General features: G+C 45.8%; 1 protein-coding gene across 1 annotated transcript in view; it reads left to right on the plus strand.

The window, feature by feature from the left end:
- Positions 1 to 17,696, plus strand: part of ZFHX3 (zinc finger homeobox 3) — a 481,419-nt gene that overhangs the window by 450,083 nt on the left and 13,640 nt on the right.

Consider the following 17,696-nt stretch of genomic DNA (forward strand, 5'->3'; position numbering starts at 1 on the left):
ATTATAAAGTTGACTATAACATCCACTAATACATCTACTATCCAGCCCATTATGGGGAAGGGGAGAGGCTTTTTCTATTTTAGGCTGGAAGGAATGGGGGGTCCTTAGGGGTTGGGGACCTAAGCGCTGGAGTTTCTTTAGGATAGGTGGGTAGGAGGGGGGCTAGGGGGGTTAGTTGATGGGTAGTTTATGTTCATGTTGGTCTGCTGGTTACCTCGTCTTTTCTCTGCGAGTGAGTGTTTGTGTAGATACCAGGTTTAAGGGAAGTGATGGGGTGGGAGGGGGTCTATATTACAAAGAGTTGATGATGTTTTGATGGTCTGTTATATTAGAATATTAAGTTACTTCTGCATTGGAATGTAGATGTTTGCTTATATTTTACTTAAATGTCATCAATGACATTGTTGAAAACTAAAATCTGATTCTGGTATCATCTCAGTATCAACAACATAACCCCTTTCTAACAGACATATTTGGCCCAATATTCAGCTGACGACAATTAGTGTTTTGCTGACCACTTTATTCCCAGATATTTAATGCTAAGCTGTGTCCATCTACCTGCAATGAATATCCAGACATATGAGGCTGGATAAAACGTAGCTTGTGTGATATTCAGCACTTGTCCAGCTAGGATGAACCGCATTAAGATAATACTGTGTTTGATGCAGTAATCCTACCTGCTTAAGTGCTTTATCCCCCTTATAGTTCACCATACCATAATATTCAAATTGTGATCACCTCCTCAGGAACAGCAGTAATTTCCATTACGTTGGTTGGATTGTGCTTTTAAGTATTTGGGCATCAAATTAGCTATGGATGTTTCTGTGTTATCAGCTGAATGTCCCTGTTCTGCTGGCAAACACCAGACGACACTTAGAGAGTTGGAGAGACCTTCCATTGATGCTGTTCGGCAGGATTAGTTGGTGAAAATGGTGCTATTCCCGAAATGGCTGTATCTCTTTCACACCGTACCCCTACACCTCTTACACAAAGATCTCAAGTGGCTTGATTGGCTCATTTCCCAGTTTTGTTGGGCCCACAGGAAACTGAAGGTGAGATTTTTGTTGAGGGGGGGTGGCGACGCGGGGGGATTAGGTCTGCCTAATATGAAGCTGTACAACCAAGACTGCTTATTGCATCATCTTGGGGACTGGTTTTGTCATACTTCCGACTGTACCCCCTTGGAGTTCAAGAGAGCATAGTATGCACATTATTCTTCAGTAAAAATTGTTTAAACATAAATAGTGCCCCATGCACTTACTACCTACTTTTTACCCTAATGCTTGATTTACTATACGTAAGTTGATAGAACAATTTTGTTATCCCTGCTAAGCTTCAAATGGGGATAAATTCCAAAAACAATGTACAATAGCAACGCTTCTATGGCCATTTTTTCCCCGAGAAAACATGACCATTTCCAGGTCATTTAGCTAAGACTGTTTTAGTGATGTGTGAAACTTGAATTATGTTGACTAAATGTAAAATTATGCTGCTTTCATAGAACACACAGAAATCCTGTCCTTTAAAAATTATTTTCCTGAAAACTTCCTAAAGAACCCCTACTACTACTACTACTACTATTTAGCATTTCTATAGCGCTACAAGGCGTACGCAGCGCTGCACAAACATAGAAGAAAGACAGTCCCTGCTCAAAGAGCTTACAATCTAATAGACAAGAAATAAAGTAAGCAAATTAAATCAATTAATTTGTACAGGAAGGAGGAGAGGACGGTAGGTGGAGGCGAGTGGTTACGAGTCAAAAACAATGTTAAACAGGTGGACTTTCAGTCTAGATTTAAAGGTGGCCAAGGATGGGGCAAGACGTAGGGGCTCAGGAAGTTTATTCCAGGCGTAGGGTGCAGCGAGACAGAAGGCGCGAAGTCTGGAGTTGGCAGTAGTGGAGAAGGGAACAGATAAAGGAGTGCACAGGAAGGGGTGTAGGGAAGGACGAGTGTGGAGAGATACTGGGGAGCAGCACAGTAGAAACCATGAGAAGTGACTCCAAACATTAGAAGAATGGTCGAGGGTATGGCAGTTAACATTTAATGCCAAGAAGTGCAGTGTGATGCACTTGGGGTGCAGAAATGCAAAAGAGATGTACCGGATAGGAGGGGAGAGATTGGTAATCTCTGCTCAGGAGAGGGACCGTGGGGTGATGGTGTCTGAAGATCTCAAGGTGATGAAACAGTTCAACAAGGCAGTAGCTGTGGCCAGAAGGATGCTAGGCTGCATAGAGAAGGGGTATAACCAGCAGAAGAAAGGAGGTGTTGATGCCCCTGTACAAGTTGCTGATGAAGCCCCACTTGGAGTATTCTGTTAAGTTTTGGAGGCCTTATCTTGCTAAGGATGTAAAAAGACTTGAAGCGGTTCAGAGAAAAGTGATGAAAATATTAGGGGGTATAGGCAGCAAGACGTATGGGGAGAGACTTGTTGAACTAAACATGTATACACTGGAAGAAAGGAGAAATAGAGGTGATATGATACAGATGTTCAAATATTTGAAAGGTATTAATTTGCAAACAAACATTTTCCAGATATGGGGAAGAGGTAGAACTAGAGTGCATGAATTGAAATTGAAAGGTGGCGGAATCAGGAATAATGTCAGCAGCGGCGTAGCTAGGTGGGTCACCAGGGGAGCAGCCGCTCCTCCAAATGGAGTTCCAACGGCGCCAACATCTATTTTTCACGTGATCTGTCGTGTTTAAAATACGCACCGGTGCACTGCACTCACTAAAACTGTTCCAGGGACCTGCATACTGCTGCGAGGGACCTGAGTATGACATTTGAGGCTGGCATAGAGGCTGGCAAAAAATATTTTTAAAGTTGTTTTTGAGGGTGGGAGGAGATTAGTGACCCTTGGGGGGACTAAGGGGAGGTCATCCCTGATTTCCCTCCGGTGGTCATCTGGTCAGTTCGGGCAACTTTTTGAGGCTTGGTCATAAGAGAAAAGGACCAAGTAAAGTCGGCCAAGTGCTCATCAGGGACGCCCTTCTTTTTTCCATTGTGGGTTGAGGACGCCCATGTGTAAGGCACGCTTAAGTCCCGCCTTCGCTATGCCTCCAACACGCCCCTGGGAACTTTGTCATCCCCACGATGGAAAGCAGTTGGGGACGCCCAAAATCAGCTTTCGATTTATGCCGATTTGGGCGACCCTGGGAGAAGGATGCCATCTCCCGATTTGTGTTGAAAGATGGGCACCCTTCTCTTTCGAAAATAAGCCTGCTAGTAGACTATAATTTGTTATTATACGTCTTAAACACCATAGGTATAACTGGTATTGTGCTACAATGGTTCAAGGGTTTTCTTACAACCAGTTCCTATAAGGTCAGCTCTTCTGTCGCCCGTTTTGATCAATGTGTTAATGATTTCACTTGAATCTACAGGCTTTAAAATCTTTGTTTACACAGATGACATTTCTATTTTAATTCCATGCCAGTCATCTATAGATAAGATCAAGTCTAAGTTACAATTTTGTATTTCTTTGATTGAGAAATGGATGTCAAATACTTACTTAAAATTAACCAAAGAAAAGGCCACATTTTTGTTGATAGGACCTAAATGTTTGTCAAATTTATTACTATAGACAAAACGTTTTTCAGAGTAGAAACTACCCTAAAGATACCTGGTGTGAGCCTCGATTGCAATTTAATATTAGAACCATAAGTAAATTTATTTACTAAAACTTGTTTTTTGTTACTTCACAAGTTAAGGCTTATCCGGAGCCTTATATTAATAGATAAATTCAGTTTAGTTGTCCAATCTCTTATTATCCAAACTCTATTATTGCAACATAATATACATGGGATGCTGAAAGTATATCAACAAAAGACTGTAAACAGCACAAAATATTGCTTTGAGGTTACTCTATTCCTCCAGTTAACATGAGAGGGTAACACCGCTATACTTTCAATTTCCCTGGTTACCTATGGAAGCTAGAATTTTGTGCAAGCTGTATTGTATATTTTTTACAGTTACTCAAGGCTTAGCACCCTCTTCCATGTATACTTTAATTTCTTGTGCTTGCTCATTTTCAAAATACCAGATTCAAAATCAATTTATACTGTCTTTTCCGAACCCAAGAAGTGTAAAATCTATTAAACGCTTCACTGCATCATTTTTTTTGTCAAGCAGGAAAATCATGGAATCCACTTCCAATTGAGAGATGCTGCGAGACCAATTATGTTCGTTTCAATAGTGCCATAAAAACGATTTTGTTCCAAGACCATATTATTGCTAAAATGAAAATTATATCATGTTATTTTACTGGAATTCTCTAATCTGTGGCATTGCACATCATTGTTTTATTGTATAGTCCTAGGTTTTATACCCTAGTTTTTCTTTTTGTAATCTGCCTTGATCCCTATGTGGATATATGCAGAATATAATGTTTTAAACCCTTCACACAGGGTTAGAGCAGGAAAATATGCTGCAGAAATAAATGTTTTTCAATATTTTGCCTGTCAGCGTTCAGTAACCTGCATGTTACTTCCTAAATAGCTCCCCCTTATTTTGAAGAATGGGGACATACAGAAATGGAACAAAATGTTAAGCAGATTCTTGATGCAAGGCAAGACACCCTGTATACATTTTGTATTACTACATGTTCCAAAAGTAAGGGATGGTTTAGGGCAGCCAGAAATCCGCATTTATCAAGTAGCCTGCCTCCTGTGCCAGGCTCGAGATTGAAAAGAAGATACCAATCTGTTTTGTAATATTGAACTGGAAAAGCAATTAACCAGGCCCTATAGCTTGGCATATGTCTTACACACCAGGCATTGGTGGTTGTTGATGTCAACAAAGCACGATTCTCTCCTTCAATCCGTGCAGTGAGCGTGGAAACAATTGTGTTGACACTTCACGAGGAAAGAAATGTATACATCATATTTCCTATCATTGGGAAATAGAATGTTCCTCCGAGGTTAGTAGTGCAGGATTAAGAGAATGGCATATGAAAGGCATAAGGCAAGCGAAACATTTGCTTGATGAGGGAGGCGCTTGGATCTTACCCTTTGACATACTAAAGGGATGTTATAAGTTGGGAAATATCTGATATTTTTTGGTATTTTCAAGTATTTCATTATGTAACTGATTTGCTGAGTTACTTCAGGCACCTTCTTGGGATTCACTATGGGAGCAATCTAGAGTTCAGAAAGTAATGATTGGGAGATTTTATAAATATCTTATGAATAAATCTCGGGGAACTCTTTCAGGCCACCGTAACTAAATGGGCATGGGATTTGGGACAACAGCAAATGAATGAGGACTTTTCAGAGAGGGTTTTGGGAGGTTCTGTATTGGTAGAATCTGTGCTGCAAAGGAAGATGCATTTCTAACTAATGTACAGATTATATATGTCCCTGAACGGGGTAGCTAAAGTGTTGACAGGGAGGTCAGCAACTTGTGTTAAGTCCCCTTGTAAAGGGTACATATATCTCCATTGTCTCTGGAGGTGTGATCAGATTAAAAAGTTTGGGGAGGAGCTATGGACCCATTTGCAAAGTCTAATAGGTGAAAATATGGAGGTGTGTCTTGGATAACCTAGATTTATATCTAGCTGCAAATCAGTGATCATGAATTATTTCTCTACAAGGCCTGTTTAATAGCCAAAAAATGCATTTTGATTCAGTGGATACACCTAGAACCACCAACAGTCTCATTATGGCGAAATCGCATGCATAAATTATTGAGAATGGAAAATGTTTTTCTCTCAGGCTGGGAAAAATATAATTAATAAATTCTTAAACATTTTGTGATTCCTTTTTGAGTTCATTGACTATTTGATTGCATAGTCCTGAATTCTCTTAGAGTGGGACAGTCTTGAGGATGTGACCTTATAGATTGTAGGTGGAAGGGTGGGATGCTGAGATAATAGGTTGGGTATGTTGTAAAGGGAGTTCACATACTTAAAATTATTCTTGAAGTTTTTCTTATCATAGCCAACTGTAATTTAAAATGTAAATTCTATGATGCCATGGCTGTTACTTATAATTTCAATAAAGATGATTTTTCAATAAAATACATGTTTTCTATCTGTTTTTAGCATTTTATTTTTCTAACTGGGTTGGTTCCAATATCTCTCTTCCACTTTGGTTGCGTGCTTCTTCTTCTAAATCCTTTTTTCAGTGTCTCCTTTCTATCTCTCTTCTCCTTCTTGTCCCATGGCCTCTGTCTCTCTTTTCCCAGCCTATTCTTTCTTTATCTTTCATTCACTACCTAGTCTGTCATGTCCATCCTCCCAAGCCTCATCTACCTTTGTCTGACTCATCAGCCCCAGCTCCTCCTCTAACTCAACCCTTCTTGACATCTAGTCCATTTCTTCTTTCTCTTACCTCCTACCAGTTTCCCATTCTTCTTCCTCAACTTCTCTCCAATCCCAGTTCCATATCTTTATTGTCCTTCACACTGCTTTCTAGGCACCCCACCCCCAATCTTTCACACCATGCCCCCTCTGGACTTTCCATCTAGAGAGTTGCACGGGGACAGAAATCTTACCCATCCCCGCCCGTCCCTGCTAGAATCTCGCCCATCCCCACTGGAATCTTACCCATCCCCACAAAAAATTTAATCCATCCCAACATGTCCCCACCCGTCCCCGCAAGAATTTAATGGTACATAAAAGAAAATTCTGGTCAGCTCCCTCAGTCTCTCTCTGGATTTGAGCCACATCACTGTAGGCAAGGAAGGAATGGAAGCTGAAACTTAGAACACTCTGATGTGCACATGTAAGATTTGTCTCTGATTTCTGGCACTGTGTGCTGAGAGGTCACCATATGCATGCGCCAGTAGGTCAGGTGACATCCAATGCTCTTGCCTGTGTCAGAGCTGAGGTCTGCGCATCAGCCCGGGAGCAAAGAGGATTAATTGTAACATAGTAAGTGACAGCAAATAAAGACCTGAATGGTCCATCCAGTCTGCCCAATAGTCACACCCATTATCAATTCATGATTAAATCAACGACTGTGATATTATATACTTTCTTTCGTGTTTCTGGAACATAGACCATAGAAGTCTATCTGGCCGTATACTTATGTTCCAGATGCTGGAGTTCTCGCTGAAGCCCACTCCAGTCTATTCGTCTTCTCATTTGTGGGATACAGACCGTAAAAATCTGTCCAGCACTGTCCTTATGTTCTAGCCACTGAAGTTGCTGTCTAAGCCCTTTCTAGCCCATCCTAAATCAGACTGCCATATATTAGACACAGACCATACAAGTCTGCCCGGTATCGGCCCTAGTTAACCACAGCCAGAGTCACCGCAGAACTGTTTCCGTCCCCACGGGAACCCCGTAGGACCTGCTTCCGTCCCTGCGGGAATCCCGTTCCCGTGCAGCTCTCTCTTTCCATCTTCTTACTCCTTCCTACTTGTCCCTCTCTGTCACTGTAGAGATGCTTCTTTTTCTCTGTTCACCTTTTTCTCTCCATCTAGAGGCTCTTCCTTCCTTCCCTTCTTTTCTTGCACTCTTCCCTCCCTAGAGACTACCTTCCTCCCACTAGAGACTACCTACCCATTTATTTGATGCTCTCTCCATTCTCACCCCTTCCCACCCATCCTTTCACACTCTCACTCCCCACCAAGCCACTAGAGATATCTCCCCCCTCCCTCCAGAGGGGTTATCTCTTCTCAAACATAAATTCTTGGTGATGCCATCTCACCCCCAGCCAGCAGCAGGAGATGCATTAATAAGATGTCATCTCTAGCTGTCGCAGGACTAGTCTTGCAATACAAGCTGTGAGATTTTGTAGCTTGTATTGCAAGACTTGCAGTTAAAAAAGACTGTTCCCATGGCTGCAGGAAATGATATCGTAACACATCTCCTGCAGCCAATTGGGGGGGGGGGGGGGGAACGGGTTGCCATACTACACTGGACCTGCTGAACATCGGCAGGAGTGTATTGTTTATGCTTGGATTTGTTTCTAAAATAATGGCCTGTATCGCTGAAAGAAAGTAGACTTAAGCCCCTTTGTTTGTTGAGACACTAAAAATGAAAGGGCTGTTATCCAAAATATATACTGCCCTGTTACAACACTTGAGTAAGCCCCAGCACATTTCGTGGCATAGGAGAGAGATTTGGCCCAGAATAACTGGAGAAGAAACTTTCCATTTCAGCAAATTCACTGGAAAATCGGTATAAGGTGCTCTACAGAGCATAAATGATGTAATGGTATCAGGGATGGGATGTGGAGATTTTTCCTACATGTGATGGGGTTGTGGAGGGGAAGCTGGGGCACAGTTGTATTGGGTGGGCAGGTTGTTGTTTTGTATAGTTTAGTTTGTGATTGTCATTGTCTGTTCCTACTATATTTCTGCTTTTTATATAGCATCTTTTATTCCCGCTGTGATTCTCATATTTTTTTTCTTTTGTAAACAGCTCTGTTGTTAGTTAGAAAGGCAGTATAGTACATAAATAAATGCAAAAATTACAGAAAGAGGTTGGTAAATTGTTAACTGACATGCCGAAGGAGGTGTATCTCAGTCCTGGAAACTCATTATCAAATATTACAATGCAGAAGTTGAGCCAGCTGAAGGGAACTTTATTTCCATGTTCATGTTAGCAAATAAGATGTAAAATTGCTGCTTTCTGGAAAGAACATTCTTTACCATCTATATTGATATGTATAAATGTTTGAGATATTTATCATATGAATAAGACAATGACGTTTACGGACCAAGTAGAAAAAAAACAGAAATGAGTAAATTGAGTGAATTTAAGTAATGTTTATCTGCTCTTGTCTCTGAGTAAGAGTAATCATACAGCTGCCTTTTTTTCCCCACTAGTAATGAACAAGGGTAATGCATTTAATATCCCATCTTTCTGTGGCACAACCAAAATGGTTTACATATATTACATATAGAGGGGCATAATCGAAAGGGACGCCCAAGTTTTCCCATGAAGGGGCGGGGAAAGCGAAGATACATACCTGTAGCAGGTATTCTCTGAGGACAGCAGGCTGATTGTTCTCACATGTGGGTCAACATCAGCATCGGCCCAAGAATCAGCATTTTGCAAGCAAAATATTTTTTTAAAGTTTTGCCAGTCTTCTGGCGCGTATGCAGCGCGCACGCGTTCCTCAGTTAAATCAAAAGCATAAAAAGAAACAAATCAACTCCAAAGGGGGAGGTGGGCGGGTTTGTGAGAACAATCAGCCTGCTGTCCTCAGAAAATACCTGCTACAGGTATGTATCTTCGCTTTCTCCGAGGACAAGGAGGCTGCTTGTTCTCACATGTGGGGTATCCCTAGCAACCCGGCTCACTCAAAACAATGAATATTGGTCAATTGGGCCTCGCAATGGCGAGGACATAACAGAGATTGACCTGAAACCGTAAACAACTAACTGAGAGTGCAGCCTGGAACAGAGCAAAAATGGGTCTAGGGGGCTGGAGTTGGATTCTAAACCCTGAACAGATTCTGCAACACTGACTGCCCAAACCAACTGTCGCGTCGGGCATCCTGCTGAAGGCAGTAGTGAGATGTGAATGTGTGGACTGATGACCACATTGCAGCCTTGCAAATCTCCTCAATGGAGGCTGACTAAGTGAGCCACTGACGCTGCCATGGCTCTAACATTGTGAGCCATGACATGGTCCTCCAGAGTCAGCCCAGCTTGGGTGTAAGTGAAGGAAATGCAATCTGCTAGCCAATTGGAGATTGTGCGTTTTCTGATGGCGACTCCCCTCCTGTTGGGATCAAAAGAAACAAACAACTGGGCGGACTGCCTAAAGGGCTTTGTCCGCTCCATGTAAAAGGCCAATGCTCTCTTGCAGTCCAAGGTGTGCAAACTGCTTTCACCAGGGCGGGTATGAGGACGGGGAAAGAATGTTGGCAAGGTAATTGACTGGTTCAGATGGAACTTCCGACGCCACCTTCGGCAGGAACTTAGGGTGCGTGCGGAGGACTACTCTGTTGTGATGAAATTTAATATAAGGTGCATGTACTACTAAGGCCTGAAGCTCACTGACCCTACAAGCTAAAGTAACAGCCACCAAGAAAACGACCTTCCAGGTCAAGTACTTCAGATGGCAGGAATTCAGTGGTTCAAAAGGAGCTTTCATTAGCTGAGTGAGAATGACGTTAGATCCCATGACACTGGTGGAGGTTTGACAGGGGGCTTTGACAAAAGCAAACCTCTCATGGAACGAACAACTAAAGGCTGTCCAGAGAGAGGCTTACCCTCTACACGGCGATGATAGGCACTAATCGCACTAAGATGAACCCTTTCTGAGTTGGTTTTGAGGCCAGACTCTGATGTGTAGAAGGTATTCAAGCAGGGTCCATGTAGGACAAGAAAGAGGATCTAGGGCCTTGCTTCCAGACAGCAAATCTCCTCCATTTGAAAGAATAACACTTTTTCGTGGAATCTTTTCTGGAAGCAAGCAAGACTTGGGAGACACCCTCTGAAAGACCCAAGGTGGCAAATTCTAAGCTGTCAACATCCATGCCATAAGAGCCAGAGACTGGAGGTTGGTATGTAGAAGCGACCCCTCGTTCTGAGTGATGAGGGTTGGAAAACAGTCCAATCTCCACGGTTCTTTGCAGGACAACTCCAGAAGAAGAGGGAACCAAATCTGACGGGGCCAGAAGGGTGCAGTCAGGATCATGGTTCCGCAGTCTTACTTGAGTTTCAGCAGTCTTTCCTACTAGAGGTATGGCCGACTGGTAGGACGCACTGTGGGGAGCTCTGCTGTGGACCGATCCAGGGATCGGTTCCCCAGTGCTTCCCGCTCCAGTGCGATCCCTCCCCCCAGAAGAGCCAGAAGCACGGGTCGACGCGGTTACCACTGCTGCCCAGGGTTTGCTGACTCCGGGAGCCGCGTCGTGGATGGGTCCGGGTTCAGCTGTCCATCGCTGCGAGGGCCCAGGCTGTGAGACGACCGCGTGCTGTTGGCCGCCTGGATGTCCAACCAGCACCTGAAGCTGAACATGTCAAAAACCGAGCTCCTCGTCTTTCCACCTAAACCCACTTCTCCTCTTCCTCCACTCTCTATCTCAGTAGATAACACCCTCATCCTCCCCATCCCATCTGCCCGCAACCTCGGAGTCATCTTCTACTCCTCCCTCTCCTTCTCTGCGCATATCCAACAGACTGCCAAGACCTGTCGCTTCTTCCTCTTCAACATCAGCAAAATTCGCCCTTTCCTCTCTGAGCACACCACACAAACTCTCGTCCACGCTCTCATTACCTCTCGCCTTGACTACTGCAACTTACTCCTCACCGGCCTCCCACTTAGCCATCTATCCCCCCTTCAATCCGTTCAGAACGCTGCCGCACGTCTTATATTCCGCCAGAACCGATATACTCATATCACCCCTGTCCTCAAGTCACTTCACTGGCTTCCGATCAGATACCGCATACAATTCAAGCTTCTCCTCCTTACCTACAAATGCACCCGGTCTGCGGCTCCTCACTACCTCTCTACCCTCAACTCCCCCTATGTTCCCGCCCGTAACCTCCGCTCACAGGACAAATCCTTCCTTTCAGTACCCTTCTCCACCACTGCCAACTCCAGGCTCCGCTCATTCTGCCTTGCCTCACCCTATGCCTGGAACAATCTTCCTCAACCCCTATGCCAAGCCCCCTCCATACCCATCTTCAAATCTGTGCTTAAAACTCACCTCTTCAATGCTGCTTTCGGCACCTAACCTTTTGAGAAATATAGTATGCCCCCCCCCAATCTATCTGCCCTATCAGATTGACTCTACACTTGTCTTTTAGATTGTACACTTGTCTTTAGATTGTACACTTGTCTTTAGATTGTACACCTGTCTTTTAGATTGTAAGCTCCTTGAGCAGGGACTGTCCTTCCATGTTAAATTGTACAGCGCTGCGTAACCCTAGTAGCGCTTTAGAAATGTTAAGTAGTAGTAGTAGGTATGGGAGGATATGCATACAGAAGGCCTGTCCCCCAATGTAGGAGAAAGGCTTCTGACACTAGTCTGTCATGGGCCTGAAGTCTGGAATAGAACTGAGGGACCTTGTGATTGATCTGAGTGGCAAAAAGATCCACCAAGGGGGTGCTCCACGCTCAGAAGATCTTTCGGACTACGCCCATGTTCACTGACCACTCGTGAGGTTGCATTATCCTACTCAACCTGTCGGCCAGACTGTTGTTTACGCCTGCCAGATAAGTGGCTTGGAGAAACATGCCGTGACGGCAAGCCCAAAGCCACATCTAGACGGCTTCCTGACACAGAGGGTGAGATCCAGTGCGCCCCTGCTTGTTGGTGTAAAACGTGGCAACCTGATTGTCTGTCTGAATTAAGATTACTTGGTTGGACAACCGATCTCTAAAAGCCTTTAGAGCGTTCCAGATCGCTCTTAATTCCAGGAGGTTGATCTGCAGACCTCTTTCCTGAAAGGACCAGGCTCCATGAGTGTGGAGCCCATTTACATGAGCTTCCCACCGCAGGAGAGATGCATCCGTCGTCAGCACTTTTCGTGGCTGAGGAACTTAGAATGGTCCTCCTATGGTCAAATTGGATCAAATCATCCACCACTGAAGAGAATTCCAAAAGCTGGTGGACAGTTGGATTGCATCCTCTAGATCCCCTGCAGCTTGAAACCACTGGGAAGCTAGGGTCCATTGAGCTGATCTCGTATGTAGATGTGCCATGGGCGTGACATGAACCGTGGAGGCCGTGTGCCCCAGAAGTCTCCATCTGCCGAGACGTGGCCTGCTCAGACTTTCAAACCAAGGACACAAGGGACAGAAGGTTGTCCACCCTTGCCTCAGGAAGGAAGCTCGAGCTGTCTGAGTGTTCAACAGAGCTCCAATGAATTCCAATTTTTGGACTGGGGTGAGATGGGACTTGGGATAATTTATGTCGAACCTCAGTAGCGCTAGCACCTGAATAGTCATTCACATGGACTCCAGAACACCTTCCTTCGCGGTGCTCTTCACCAGCCAATCGTCGAGATAAGGAAACACATGTACTCCCAGTCTGCGTAGCGACATTGACTACAGCTAGGCATTTGGTAAACACTCTGGCACAGATGCCAGGCCAAAAGGCAGTACACGGTACTGAAAGTGCTGTGTTCCCAGCCGAAATTGAAGATATTTCCTGTGAGCTGGAAGTATCGAGATGTGTGTGTAAGCATCCTTTAAGTCCAGAGAGCATAGCCAATCATTTTCCTGAATCATGGGAAGAAGGTTGCCTAGGGAAACCATCCTGAACTTTTCTTGGACAAGAAATTTGTTCAGGGCCCTTAGGTCTAGGATGGGACGCATCCCCCCTGTTTTCTTTTGCACAAGGAAGTACCTGGAATAGAATCCCAGCCCTTCTTCCCCTGGTGAAACGGGTTCGACCGCTTGGGCCTGTAGAAGGGCAGAGAGTTCCTCTGCAAGTACCTGCTTGTGCTGGGAGCTGTAGGACTGAGCTCCCGGTGAGCAATTTGGAGGCTTGGATTTCAGACTGATTGTGTATCCTAACCGGACAATTTGAAGAACCCACCGGTCGGAGGTTATAAGAGGCCACCTTTGGTGAAAAAACATTAACCTCCCCCCAACCGGCAAGTCGTCCAGTACGGACACGTTTACTGAGGCTATGCTGAACTGGAGCCAGTCAAAAGCCCATCCCTTGCTTTTGCTGGGGAGCCGCAGTGGCCTTAGGTGCACGCTGTTGACGAGAATGAGTGTGCTGGCACTGAGCCTGGGCAGGCTGCCGAGAAGCAGGAGTGTACCTACGCCTAGCATAGGGAGCACTCCTCTTCCCTCCAAAAAACCTCCTAGATGAGGAGGTAGTAGCAGAAGACGCCCGGCGGGAAAGAGAATCCATAGCATCATTATGCTTCTTGATCTGGTCAACTAGATTCTCTACTTTCTCACCAAAAAGGATATCCCCCCCCCCCCCCCCCCCCCGGGCAAGGAACATCCACCATCCGCTGCTGGACCGAATGATCCAGGTCAGAGACACGCAGCCATGAGAGTCTGTGTATCACTATACCTTGGGTAGTGATACTGGATGCTACATCAAAAGTGTCGAACGTACCCCTGGCCATGAATTTTCAACACGCCTTCTGCTGCCTGACCACCTGGCGAAAAGGCTCGGCCTGCTCCGGAGGGAGCGCATCAACCAAGCTAGACAGTTGCCTCATCGAGTTCCACAAGTGGATGCTCGTGAAGAGCTGGTATGTCTTGATTTTGGCAGCGAGCATAGCGGCCTGATACACCTTCTTCCCAAAGGAGTCCAAGGTTCTAGAATCTCTGCCTGGGGGCTCCGAGGCATAGTCCCTAGTGCTCTTGGCTCTTTTGAGAGCGGAGTCCACCAACATGGAATTGTGAGGTAGCTGAGACCTCATCAATCCAGGTTCCCCGTGGATCCAATATTGGGATTGTCTTTTTCGGGATCACGGGATTAGACAGAGGGAACAACCAGTTTCGCATAAGAACTTCCTTCAGTACATTATGCAAAGGAGCCATTGCAGCCTCTCTAGGCGGAGAAGGATAATCCAGGACCTCAAGCATCTCAGCCCTGGGCTCAACCTCCTTAGGGGCAGGGAATAGCTGCAGCTATTTCCCGGACAAATGAGGTAAAGGATAGACTCTCTGGTGGAGAAAGTCTCCTTTCTAGTGGAGTGGAAGGTTCAGAGGGAATCCCATAGGACTCGTCAGAAAAAAAATACCTGGGATCCTCCTCTTTCTCCCACAAACGCTCACCTTCAGTATTGGACAAAACATCCCTCAGAGCAGTCCGAAACTGAGCCTGTCTCGACGCCGAGGAACGATGTCCTCGATGGCGGTGCCGAGAAGACGCCCGCCTAGACTCTGGCGAAGCTTCCTCCACCGACGTCAAATGGGAGTCGACCTGGGTGGCAGCCGACACTGATTCCACAGGCGGCACCGAGGTCGGGGACCTCACCACAGGCGAAGGGCCAGATGCCGCTGCAGCAGATGGTACGGAAGGCACAAGCACCCCCGACACTGAAGCAGACTGGCGTAGCAATCCTTCCAGAAGCTCTGGAATAAGGGCCCTGATGCGCTCGTCGAGAGCCGCCGTCGGACAAGGCTGCGGGGTCGGTAAAGGAGCCGGTGGCAGAATCTGTTAAGGCTCGGGAGCAGGTACTGGGCTGCCAGAAGGCCAACGCATCGACACCTCCTGAATAGAGGGGGAGTGATCCTCTCGGTGCCAATGCTTCTTGGGTGACGATTCCCTTGACGCCCTGGAGCTCCCGGCACCATGTGTCGAAGGAGAACGATGACAGTGCTTCTTCGCCTTTGCTCGATGCCCGTCATTGAGACTTCTCGGTACCGATGAGGAGGACGTGGAATCCTCACACCTCCTCGGGGCCGAGTCTGACAAAGGTCGGTCCCGGGGGGCCTGAATAACAGGAGGCCTCGAAGCAGGGGAGACCCACTCGATGCCTCACTGCTCCCAGCACGAATAGGTCTTTCAGCAGCCATTGCCTTCTCCTGACGTTGATGTTTCCCTCGAAGTCGATGTCGACACTGCCGACCTGGGTACCAATGTCGAAGGACCGGACCGAGCCCCAAAAAGCTTTTCTCACTGGGCTTCTCGAGACTCTTGGGCCCATTTCTTCATACGAAGATACAGACTACAAGCGGCTGGGCTATGGTCGGGCCCAAGGCACTGGATACAGCAAGCGTGGGTATCGGTACCTGAGATGGTCCGGTTGCACTGAGTACAATGTTTGAAGCCGCTGGATGTCTTCGATGACATGGAAGGAAAAACGGCTTTGACAAAATCAAAAGACACGATTGTGCCTGTTAGAAGAAAAAAGGGCACAAAAAGAAGGGAGCAACCTGACCGCGCGGCAACAAAGGAAACTTTAAAGGGCAAAAATAAAGAAACTACAGGATGTGGGTTTTTTTTTTTTAACTGTAGAATTTGTGAAGAGAGAAAATAAGGCAAAAAGGCACAAAATGAATGAAGACTCTTTCCCGGGCTTGAGAGGAATGGAGAAAAGAAAACTGAGGAACGCGTTTGCATGACTGGCGGGAAATCAGTCCACACATGCGCGGTGCGTGCTGCACACGCACCAGAAGACATGGCAAAACTTTTTTATATATATTTTGCTTGCAAAATGCCGATTCCTGGGCTGACGCGGACGTTGACCCACATGTGAGAAACTGCCTGCTTGTCCTCGGAGAAACCCGTATTATCAAAACAAGATGGGCGTCCATCTTTCATTTCGATAATACGGTCAGGGACACCCAAATCCTGAAATTTAGGTTAACCTTAGAGATGGTTGTCCTTAGACTTGGTCGTTTCTGATTTTCGGCGATAATGGAAACCGAGGATGCCCATCTCAGAAATTACCAAATCCAAGCCATTTGGTCGTGGGAGGAGCCAGCATTCGTACTGAACTGGTCCCCCTGACATGCCAGGACATCAACCAGGCACGCTAGGGGGCACTGCAGTGGACTTCAGAAAAAGCTCCCAGGTACATAGCTCCCTTACCTTGTGTGCTGAGCCCCCCCCCCCCCCAAAACCCACTACCCACAACTGTAAACCACCAGTACCATAGCCCTTAGTGGTGAAGGGAGGCACCTAGATGTGGGTACAGTGGGTTTTGAAGGGCTCATATTTACTACCACAAGTTTAACAGGTAGGGGGCATGGCCCTGGGTCCGCCTGCCTGCAGTGCACTGCACCCACTAAAACTGCTCCAGGGACCTGCATACTGCTGCGAGGGACCTGAGTATGACATTTGAGGCTGGCACAAAATATTTTTAAAGTTGTTTTTTTGAGGGTGGGAGGGGGTTAGTGACCATTGGGGGAGTAAGGGGAGGTCATCCCTGATTCCCTCCGGTGGTCATCTGGTCAGTTCGGGCACCTTTTTGAGGCTTGGTCATAAGAAAAAAGGGACCAAGTAAAATCGGCCAAGTGCTTGTCAGGGACACCCTTCTTTTTTCCATTATGGGTCGAGGACGCCCATGTGTTAGGCACGCCCAAGTCCTGCCTTCGCTACGCCTCTGACACCCCCCGGGAATTTTGGTTGTCCCCGCGATAGAAAGCAGTTGGGGACACCCAAAATGGCTTTCGATTATGCCGATTTGGGCAACCCTGGGAGAAGGCCGCCCATTTCTCGATTTCTGTCGAAAGATGGGCGCCCTTCCCTTTCAAAACCAAGCCTGATAGATAACTTTCTCTGTCCCTAGTGAGCTACAATACCTGGAGCTATGGAGAGTTAAGTGATTTGTCCAGGCTCATAAGGAGCAGCAGTGGGAATCAAAGCTGGTTCCCCTGTTTCTAAGCCCACTGCACTAACCATTAGGCTACGCCTCCACTCTAAATAGATATGTACAAAGAAATGGAAATACAGCTCATGCTTACGTTTATTACATTTGCTATACCACTTATCCAGTACAAAGCGGTTTATAATACAAATTTAGAAATAAAGAAAAAGAACGTAATTTCTTTGATAGGAAAGCCTAATCAAGCATCAAGGAGGAACACTCAAAAGACTTAAGACGAGTGAACACCATATTGCATGCGTTGCGCAGAATCGCAAAAGTCACCCCCTTCTTAGTAGCTCAGTATCCAAAAGCCTGTATAAATAAAGTTTTTAATAAAGCTTTAAATTTACAAAAAAAAATCTGCCTCACTTCTAATCACTTTAGGGAGATCATTCCACAAATATGGTGCTAAATTAAAGAAAACTGAAAATACTATGGACCTGATATTCAAAGAGGAATATCTAGATAATTCTCACATTTATCTACTATCCGGATAATTCTGC

This window comes from Microcaecilia unicolor, chromosome 5, assembly GCF_901765095.1.
Source record: "Microcaecilia unicolor chromosome 5, aMicUni1.1, whole genome shotgun sequence".
NCBI classification, from domain to species: Eukaryota; Metazoa; Chordata; class Amphibia; order Gymnophiona; family Siphonopidae; genus Microcaecilia; species Microcaecilia unicolor.